This window comes from Nannospalax galili, unplaced genomic scaffold (genome assembly GCF_000622305.1).
Source record: "Nannospalax galili isolate Female #2095 unplaced genomic scaffold, S.galili_v1.0 scaffold16016, whole genome shotgun sequence".
Taxonomy (NCBI): Eukaryota; Metazoa; Chordata; class Mammalia; order Rodentia; family Spalacidae; genus Nannospalax; species Nannospalax galili.
In genome coordinates, this window is record NW_008338357.1 from 11,465 (window position 1) to 22,727 (window position 11,263).

Here is an 11,263-nt window from a genome sequence, read left to right on the forward strand (position 1 = left end):
TTTTTTTTTAATCCTCAGCTACGTTTTTCAATTTCGTACCTTATCATCAAAGAAAATGGTAGCAATGTTACCAGCAAGACAGAGCGTTGTGCCATGAAGTCCTGCATCTCCGTGGGGAATCTCAACACTCTTGTCAAGAAGTCTGATGTGGGGCAGTCTTCTCAAAGTGTGGCAAAATAGTTGGTTGCTCTGTGTATAAGGGCTTTGCCTTCATTCAGGATGTTAATGGGACTCCGCAGCAGTCCAGAATAGCAGAACGGCTGCCGGCCAGGTCCTAGATGTTAATCAGGCCACAGAGCGAAGCGTGAACTGAGGAAAAGCAGGTGAAAAGATCCGAGGCAGAGATCTACGGCTCCTCGTGTGACTAGGACTGTGATTTTCCGCACGGTTATTATGCCAAGATGTACAAGGATGCAGCACATGCTCCTCCTCCTATGGCTCATGCTGTGGTGCCCTCTAGATGCCAGGGTGTAATGGGCTGGAGAGCTAGCTCAGTGGTTTAGGGTACTGGCTGCTCTTACCAGAGGACCTGGGTTCGAATCCCAGCACTCACATAGCAGCTAACAACCATCTCTAACTCTAGTTCCAAGGGATCCAACACCTTTTTCTGTCCTTTGCAGGCACTGCATGACACGATGCACTTACATACATGCAGGCAATACACTTATACACATAAAATAAAAATAAACAAATAGGGGCTGGAGAGATGGCTCAGGCGGTTACAAACACTGCTCTTGCAGAAGACCCAAGTTCAATTCCAAGCACCTACATGGCAGCTATCAACCATCCGTAACTCCAGTTCCAGGGGATCCAATGCCTTCTGACCTCTGAGTGCATTGCACAACACGGGTGCACTTACATACATGCAGGCAGTACACTCATACACTTAAAATTAAAATAATAAATAAAATAATTTTTAAAAAATACATAAAAAATAAATACATAAGTAAATAAATAATTTAAGAAATGCCAGTACGTATTAGGAAACACCTCATGAAGAGGCGAAAGTTCAATCCTAAGAGTCAACAACGGAGTTCTTCTTCCAAGTGTAGAGTTGAAAGGTGATGGCCTTCAGGCCATCAAGAAGGAGCCAATTCAGATAAAACAAACAGTGGATTCTCTGCTGAAAAGCAGAGAGAAAAATGAAAACTCAAAGCAAACAAGCTGCAGATAAAGACAGAAACGTACAAAGAACCGAGCAGCACCTTGGCAAAGGAAAGGGAAACTCGTGTGAAGATGGATTCTGAGGCAGGTGACAGGACATGGCTGGATGATGATGCTGAACGAGACGGAGGGGACAGCCAGCTGGAGTTGGTCAAGGGTGACGACAAAGAGGCTGAGAGAGGAGAGGACGACAGAGACAGCACCAGGTGCAAGGGTGCGTCTCAAGCACGTAGTGGGGCTTAGACTTCGTATCCCCTTATTTCTTTACCCAGGCACTTGTCAGAAATGGAGGTGACAGCAGACCCTCTTCCCTGGCTCCTTCAGCACATCCACTCCCTACCCCCCGCCCCCGCGCCTTCCTGTGTTCATTAATTCACAATTGCCAGGCACCGCGTTCCATTTTCACACCCTTTGATGCTCCTTGAATCATTTTATTAAGTCTTTTTTTAAAGACATGTGTATGAGGGTTTTGCCTGCATGCGTATTGGGCAAATACAGAGGCTGGAAGAGGGCATTGGATCCCCTGGAATTGGAGTTATAGGCAGCTGTTAGCCATGTGGGTGCTGGGAACTGAACCCAGGTCCTTTGCAAGAGCAGACAGTGCTCTTAACAGCTGAGCCATCTCCCCAGCCCCAGTTTTGTTAAGTCTTACCATGTAATTTTTGTTTTTAATTTTGATACCTTTTTATTACTTAACAATATAGTTGTATGCTTTTTATCAATTGTCTCCAAAATAATCTCTTGTTATACAGGGCGTTCTTTACATTCATATGTGATTTCAGTAGTTGCTTACTCACAGCTGCAAATGTGACCTCATTTAGTTGTAACCCCGAGAGTAGCTTTGAGTTTCAGTGTGTGTTCTCCCTCACATGAGTGGGGCTGTTCAAACATAAATGTAACCAAGTATTTTTTGTGAATAAAAGTGGCATGGCTAATGCATCTTCAAGGAAAATAGTTTAATAGTCTTGATATTTGTTTTCTAAAATGGATACTGTGGGTTATTTTCATGAACACCCTGATGTTTGAGATCTGGTTCTTAAAATAAACAAGTCTTTATTAAACCAGGATTTTGGAGACTAATAATAATAATACACACTGGTTATGGTAGTGCACACCTGAAATCCAAGTGCTTGGGAAGCTGAGACAGGACTGAAAGTTCAAGGCCAGTCTGGGCCACATAGCAAGACCCCAACTCAAAAATAAAAAGAAAGATGAAATAGACATGTGTAGGGCTGAAGAGATGGCTCAGTGGTTAAGAGCACTGACTGTCTTGCAAAAGACCTGGGTTCGATTCCCAGCACCAGGTACATGGAGTCTACGAACCATCCTTAACTCCAGCTCCAGGGGAATCCAAAGCCCTCTTCTGACCTCCAAGACACGGGTGCCCTCACATACATGCAGGAAATGCACTCATACACATAAAATAAAAATAAAATTTTAAAAAAGAAATAGGTGTTTGTCTGTGTTTTTTGCCTTTTTTTGTTTATGGCCAGCTCTGAGCTTGGAGGACACTGCCCTGAAGCTTCCATGTGTGTGGACTTACCCAGGAAAACTACAAAGTATAATTTCTGGGCCCTGTGGGGAGCCCTCCATATCTGCACTGTGGACAAAGACCAGAGGGATTTTGGATAAAACGTAGACCTCGCTGCTGAGTGAGCTACGTGGTAGCCTCCAAAAGATCTGTTCAAGTCCCCAATCCTGGAACCTATGAGTCGGAGTCAGCATGGAGAAAGGGCCTTAGCAAAGGGGTTCATTAAGGATTCTGAAATTAGGTCATGATGGACAGTCAGGGTGACTCCTAAATCCAGCAATGATGACATCATAAGACAAATGACCAGGAGGGGGACTGTGTGACCCTAGAAGCAGAGACCAGAGTGATACAGTCACAAGCCAAGAAACTGGAGCCACCAGGACCTGATGGGGAGGGAAGTCTCCCACCAGAGCTGGGAGTCATTCCAGCCCCTCCAGACTGTGAGCAAACAGGTCTGTTGTGTTAGGCCGCCCAGGTTGTGACCATTCGCAACAGTAACCCCAGGGAAACCACTGATCATTAAAACAGGTTGCCTCCCTAATGGTTAATATGGGGGCACAGGAAGGTCACTGCCCCACATGCCACCCCACCATCATCCCAGAAGGTGTCGGGTACTGCAGGACCCTGATGCATCTCCTTGATGGCCCTTGGATCTGGCCAGTTTGACCCTGTTCATGACCATCACTGTCCCTCCACTGCAGCCCTGCCTTGGAGGGGGAGGTCAGGTATGTCTAGAGCTGGGGAGCAGTCAACTCTGCACACTCCTGAGCATGGAGCAGAGGGCAAGGGGCAGTGGCAGGAGGGGCCTGGATCCCTCAGGCGAAAGCAGAGTGGCTCATCTGTGCTGGGTGACCTGAAGGACAGGTGGGACACAGACCAGCATAATCCTACGTTGTGTCAAAAGCCTCTAGGGAGACTCTTCCTTCCCTATGTTGACCATGTGACAGAAAGATGTTTTGATTTTCATCTTTTTGGCACCCAAGACCTCTTAGGCATCTAAACAGCCTCACGTAAGATTCTCCCCAGAAAGGTGGAAGGTTGAGACTAGCTTTGGACTGGAGGTTGCAGAGTCATACTGAACCATGGCTGTGATGCCAGCAGCCACATGCTTCAGTCTCAGAGCCTTCTTTCTGTCACCTGTAAAATTATAGTTGATGACACTTGACACTTGTCTTAAGGAACTGTAAGATCATTAGAAGAGTTTGTGTGCAGGAGCTGCAGATGAAGCTAGAGTGCAACACAGGAGGGAGAGGGGAGCGAGGGCTCAGCTAAGGGGCTCAGGTGAGGTGTCTGCCTGCACCCAGACCAAGGCCAACCTGAGGTGAGGCTGGCCACCTGCCCCAGCATAGTCCCCTCTTGTGCTCTAGGCTCAAGTGCTTGACAAAGCTCATTCTGCAACTACTGGGTAAATCTCACTTTCCAGGAGGAATTTGATACCAGAATTCTAGAGAGATCTTCGAGCAAACTTCTCTATTGCCTGATTGTGTCTGTTGTGTTTCAAGCAACCATGTGGGTGTTAGGAAAGGGGTCTGTTTTCCTGGCTAACACGGTTTGTTTTGACTCTGCCTATATCATACACCATTGGAGTCAAAATAAATTGCAATCGGTCCATGGTGGAGCGTTCTTCCACAACTGCCTGCCTGCGTCCACCTTCCCTCCCTCCTGGCTCAGCTCTGCTAGCTCCAGGAGGTGGCTTCCCCTCCCAGACTCTCTGCCATTCATCCTGTCCAACTAGAGCCAAATATAAATTGGACGCCTCAGGGACCTGCAAAACCTGAGTATGTGGCGCCGTTAGCAATTGACTTTGTGGCCATAAATTATGTAAGAGCTCCAATCACAGCCCAGGCTGGTAGTTTCTCCTATGGAGTAAAGAAAAACATTAAATGATTTTTCCAAGTGTTTGATTTTCCTTCTGTGGTTTATCCCTCTACTAAATTCCCATAAAGGGCATTTATTCATCTTAAGAAGGAAATATGTCAGGCAATTGTCCACTTGGCAGCAAGCCACAGGTTATGGTCTCCAAAAGGGAAGCACTTCCTAGGGTGACTTCTACCAGAGGAGTGACACCAACTCTACTCCCCAGCATTACAGCCTCAGTTTCCCTGCTTACAGAGCTGCCATCTTCCCAGGGGCTCTTTGCAAGGTCAGGAACAAAAGCACAGAAGCAGCAGGTGCTAGATGGTCGCTGTCTACATTGCCGTGCTGTTTAACTGGCATGAAAAGCCGGGACCGTAGCCAGATGGGCGATCCCTGCTCATGGCCTAAAGAAGCCAGATAGCTCTGGTTGGAAGGATTTCACCAAGCACAGCTGTGCACAGACCAAAGGAATTTTCCATTCCATTTTTAAAGGACAAAGGAGTCGGATGTGGTTGGTTACATCTGTGGTTGGTCAGCACTCAGGAGGCTAAGGCAGGAGGATTGCTGTGAATTCGAGGACAGCCTGTAGTGTATAGTGAGTTCTAAGCCAGCCTGGGCTACAGAGTAAGACCCTGTCTTAAAAAATCATCATCATCATCACCATCCTCTGAGCTTGGGAGATGAACCAGTTAGTAACGTCCCCACTACACAAGCACGAGGACCCAAGGTCGGACCCTCAGCACCACAGAAAGCCAGCTGTAACAGCACTCATCTGTAACCCCAGCGCTGGGGGATGGAGACAGGCAGATCCTTGGAACTCGTTGGCCAGCCAGCCCAGCCAAACCAATGAACTCCAGGTTCAGTGAGATACCGTGTCCCAAAAACTAAGGTGGAGAGCAATTGAGGAAGACACCTAATGTCAGTCTCTGGCCTACACACATGTATACACACATCCACATATACTCACACTTATATGAACATGTACATGCACCCCATACAAAAATAAAAATTAATATTAGTAATACTAATAAATAAATGATCAAGGTGCTTTTAAGCCCCACAGAGCACCTTTCACGGAGCCCCTTTGTGCGGCCTTCCAAGCCTTTGAGGTCTCATGGTCCCATCTCTCCTCCCATGGGTGACACACCTACCAGTGTCCAGCACACCTGAGCAACTCCCCACCCCAGCTTGCTCTCAGTCAACCTCCTTCAGGGGGACTCCAGGGAAGCCGCCACCATGATGCACAGGCAGGGCTCACTGGGCATTAAAACTCTGCCATGTTGTCTTGTAGATACAGGGCTGAGGCAGGGCTCATGGAGGCTGCCACCTTGGGGCAGCTCAGGGATTGCTCGTCCCATGGCCAGCCTCCCAGGGAAGGCCTAGCTGCGACCAGCAGTAAATGTTTTAGGTGTATCCTGCCTGAGAACCCCGGTCAACCTGGAGGCAGCTTCCCCTTCTGCACTCTCCAGTCTGACTCAGAGTCCCATGTAGGACTATGACCTCACTCAAGAGACTAGTACTACATGCTCAGGCTTGTATGAGATTTTTCACCTCTGTGACAGAGCACCTGAACACATACAGTTTAAGAAGGAAAGATAGGCTTGGCCCAGAATTTCAGAGGTGTGAGACCATCCTGGAGTAAGGGGTAGACTGCTTCATTCCAGGAAGCAGAGCACTGGAAAGGCAGGGCTCGGTGAGGATGCTCCTTCCTCCTCTTCTACTCCATTAGCCCATGGGCTGCCATTGGTCATCTTCAGAACAGGTCTTCCCATCTCTAGAAATGACCTGACAGACAGGCCCAGAGCTGCGCCTCAATCTCCTAGAGATTCTCAGTTCAGTCAGGTTGACCATGAAGACTGACCACCATGGGGCCCTGTGTTTGTGGAATGCTTCCAAATACAAGGTCCTGCACAATATCTATTTCCCAGGGAAACAGATAAGCACCCCACACAACACTGGGACAACCAGCCAGAGGCAGATCTAGGCATGCAAACCCCAGAGTTGGTTTTTGTTTTATTGTAGTGCTGGTGATAAAACCCATGGCCTAGCACATACCAAGTCAGTGTCCAGCCACTGAGACACACAGGGCTTGGTTTGAGGGCGGGGGGCTTAGGAAAGTTGTTATTGCTTTTAAGAGAATCTCCCTGTAGCCCCAGCTGGCCTGGAACTTGCTACGAAGATCGGGCTGGCCTCAGTCTCACAGAGCTCCACCAGCCTCTGCCTCTGCTGGGATTAAAGGTGTGTGCCACCACGCCCAGCCCAGGGCTTGTTTTGTAACCAAGATTTCTTTTAAATCAGCTCTACTCTTGGACGAGGTCAAGGCCACACTGATGGGCTCCTACCTCGCTTCACTTGTCAGGCAGGAAGTGCGTTCGGTTTTCAGCCGTGCCTGACCTCATTTGCCTGACCTGGCCACAAGTCAGCAGACCTGCCACTGTCCCCACCTTTGACAGACACCTTTGTTAGAAGGTCTATGTATTAGTTACTTTTCTGTTGCTGTAATAAAACACCATGTTAGTCTATATGAAAGAAGAGTTTATTTGAGTTTATGGTTCCAGAAGAATCATGGTGGGAGGTGTGGTAGCAGGAGGTGGCTAGAGGAAAAAGCAGAGTGATCACATCCTCAAGGAGGCATAGGAAGCAGAGTGATCAGAAATCCAGCAAGGCTTGAGAACTCTCAAAGCCCGCCCCCAGTGACATGCTTCCTCCAGCAAGGCCACACCTCCTAAAGCCTCCTAAAACAGTGCTATCAACTGGGGACAAAATATCCAAGTACTTACAGTCTACGGAGGACGTTCATTCAAACCATCACAGTCTATGTTTGTGATGGTCTTGAAATGGTCTGTGTATGAACCGTGCTCTTGGTGTCTTTGCCTTATCAATACCCTGCTTTGTTATAATTAAATAGGGGTGGAAGGCAGCACGCAGGGGACCAACAGTTACAGAATCACAAAACCCCACACTGCAGAAAAGGCAGAGCTCAGGACAGCTCTTAGAGCCCCTTCCCAGATCCCGGCCCCGTGTGCTATGGGGGTGATGTGCACAGTGTGAATTCAGGAACCCGTCCCACCGATAGACAGCGATGCAGGGTCAGCCACACACCCCTCCACCCAGACTCTGAATCCAGGTCAGTGCGCTGCTCAGGATAAAATGGCAGTCTGCAGGGTACCTGTAGATGCGATCTGAGGCTGGGGATTGGTTCAGTGAAAGAGCACCCACCTAGCATGCTGTTGCATAGGACTGTCCTCTGACAGGCAGCCCGTGGACAGATGCCATCTTCCCAAGCTTGGTTGCACCCACTTGCCTAGGATCATCCCAGCGCTGACTAAGCAAGTAAAGGAGGAGCAGGGAGAGTCAGCCATGCCTCCCAACGAACCAGTCCACCCTAGCTGCACAAATGGGAGGGGTTAGGGCATGTAAACCGGACGCTGTGGAGAGGGTCGCTCATCATTTTGTGCAGCTGCAGGGAAGTCACCATCCATGCTCAGACAAAGACTTTCCAGTGCGGCCTTAGGAGGGGCGCACCCACACTCCTGTAAGGAAACCCTCACCCCTTGCTCTACAAGTAAGTCCAATAAGCTCACTGGTTTCCCAGACTGTAGTTTGGTGAAATTAAGCCTCCATTTGTTGTAGTAACCAAGGGAGGAGAGGGTTGGACGTCATTTGTGCCTCCTAGAAGGAGGTTTGGCTACACATGCACAAGGCCCTGGGTGCATCCCCGGCATGGCTCTTCATTCAGACTGCATATCTCCACCTGGGGTTAGAAAAGGACGAGAGGAGGGCTGCTTTATACAACCCTTCACAACATCCTAACCTCCAGCCAGAATGAGCTTCAGTCAGGGAGAAACACATCCTGCCGCAGCAGAGTGCACCTGTCCCAGGTCGCTAACAACAGTGAGGAGATAATCCAGACCCCAGCCCACCTCCCCTGAGTAGGACACTTTCCTTCATTGGCGTGGATGGTCCTCTGCACCTGGAAAGTTCCAGATGTTTCTAGGTGGTGATCTTGACTCATGCCACCCAAAGACACATCAGAACAGTGTCACTGTCTGACCCTGCAGTTGATAAAATCCCTTAAAAGCATGGACGGTTTTGAAACTCACCACTGAGATTTTAGGCCACTGACTCAGCACAGCATGGTGACAGGTGCAGCACCAGGCCCTCTCTACAGAGCCATGAGGCCTGCTGGTTTTGAATTCTCACTATGTGAGAGCTGGGTGTGTGTTGGTCTTTAGTGTGTACATCAGTCTTTGGCACATGCCTTCTAAGGCACCAGGTGGAGTCCCACCGGGGTGGAGCCCCAGAAGAAACAGGGAAGGTAAATGTGGGACTCTTGAGATTCTCCCACCTCTGCCTCCCAAATGCTAAGATTACAAGATGTGCCGACCGTGCCGGGACGCATTGGTTTTTGTTGTTTAAGTTTTCATTCATTATTGTGTTTTATTTTGTCCTAAGGAAACACAATCAAATGTGAAATGATTATCATTCAGTTAACAAAGACCAAATTATTCTATGAAAGTATTGATAAATAGAAATAATATCCTGAAAATACATTTGCACTTTTTAAAAGACATCAAGTTATTTAGAGAAAAGAGTTTCTTGTAAACAATGAAATGAGCCTGCGTTCAATGAATTTTTCAGCACTGCAGTGTTATATTGCTTTCGATGTCTGAGCAGCCTTTCTGCTGCGCTCTTTAGTTTTAATCTGTTTTTTGTTTTTCTATTAACATATATTAATTATGTATAACAATGGGCTTCATTGTGCCATTTTCATACATGTGTGTAATATATTTTGATCGTATTTAATAAAGAGCCTCGTGGTATATCACCCCTCGCTTCTGCAAGGTCTTTTGCAACCCGCATGTTGTGTTGCTCTAGGTGGCCGGGAACTGAAGGCAGATAAGCACCCCACACAACACTGGGACAACCAGCCAGAGGCAGATCTAGGCATGCAAACCCCAGAGTTGGTTTTTGTTTTATTGTAGTGCTGGTGATAAAACCCATGGCCTAGCACATACCAAGTCAGTGTCCAGCCACTGAGACACACAGGGCTTGGTTTGAGGGCGGGGGGCTTAGGAAAGTTGTTATTGCTTTTAAGAGAATCTCCCTGTAGCCCCAGCTGGCCTGGAACTTGCTACATAGATCGGGTTGGCCTCAGACTCACAGAGCTCCACCAGCCTCTGCCTCCCACATGCTGGGATTAAAGGTATGTGCCACCATGCCCAGCCCAGGGCTTGTTTTGTAACCATGCCAGCTTATGAAGCTTCCCTAGCCTTGAACTCATGACTCTCAAATAGCCCTGCACAACCCAGCCCCTGAGCAGCTCTGATCAGAAGCCCACAGCATCCTTTCTTTCCTATCACCTAATCCAAGGGTAAAGGCTCAGTCACAGGAAGCCAGCAGAGTTCAGACCATAAAGGAAGGCTTGGGCAAAGACAGAAATTTCTTACTGGCAGCTCCTCTGGAATGCAGGGACTCAGCACCCCACCCCCCAGCCTGCCCAGTCTAGAGACTTCCAGGCCTGTGTCTAGGTCCCACTCTGAGAAGCTGGGATAGGTTCAAGATTAGAGGGGTTACACACCTGGGCCACATGGCTACAACCCTGGGGGCTTCCATGGACTCACCCTTGGGGAAAGATGGGGGGTCATCTTCAGAGGACAGTCAAGGGGAGTGCCTACCTCCACACACAGCACCTCCACAGTCACAGCCACACTGAGGTCTCCCATCTGGTACCTCAAACCTCAGTAGGATCTGAGTGACAATTTCTTGAGTGCTGTGGCATGGCCTGGGGTGGGGGAGTAGGGGTGCAGGAGGGCCCTGAGTATTGGAGGAAGGTGGACATAAGTTTGAAACCAAGCCTGTCCTTGTGGTGATTTGTGCAAGCTACTTGTTGTTTCTGAATCTTGGGCTCTCTGGGGATAGGAATGTTGCTCCCCATGAGCTCTCAGTGTCCTGCCTCCCTGGCCACTGCACCAGGACACTTCAAAAGAGAGGGAAGGTTAACCTGAGCCCTGAGTCTGTGAGGAAGATAATATAGAGAGCCTCACAGGGGTGGATCGAGAAAGGCCAGGGACTGCATACAGGAGACACCAGTAAGGAACTGAGGAAGGGAGGCTTAGCCACCGACAGGACACAGCCTCCTCCCGTGCCCTAAGCTTACAGTAAAAGCCACAATTGTCCTGTGTAGTGACCAGGTTGTGAACACATTGACCAACAGAGGACAGTGCCTGGAAACAGTCCCAGCCTGGAAACATGTCTAGCTAGTTGCTGCATGGTCTAGTCAGCCTCCTCCTGTGCCCTAAGCTTACAGTAAAAGCCACACTTGTCCTGTGTAGTGACCAGGTTGTGAACACATTGACCAACAGAGGACAATGCCTGGAAACAGTCCCTGGCAGGCCAGGCTGCACAAAGATTCACAGATTTGTGAACCCAACTGGAGTCCCCATGGGCTTCAGCTGGAAGCTGGGGTAGGGGAGATGCTGAGGCATCCCCTTCCTCCTCTACTGGGCTGCTGTTGTGGGAATATACTTTTTAAAAATTTATTTATTTATTTTTATTTTGTGTGTATGAATGTTTTGCCTGCATGTCAGTGCCTGACATGTCATGCAATGTCTGCAGAGGCTAGAAGAGTGTCTGATGCCCTGGAACTGGAGCTACAGGTAGTTCTTAGCCACCTCGCGCATGCTGGGAACTGACCCCAGCCCTCTGGAA

General features: G+C 48.7%; 1 pseudogene; it reads left to right on the forward strand.

Moving 5' to 3' along the window:
• Positions 1–52: 52 nt before the first annotated feature.
• On the forward strand, positions 53–1,378 carry LOC115070378 (annotated as a pseudogene).
• The last annotated feature ends 9,885 nt before the right edge of the window (positions 1,379–11,263 follow it).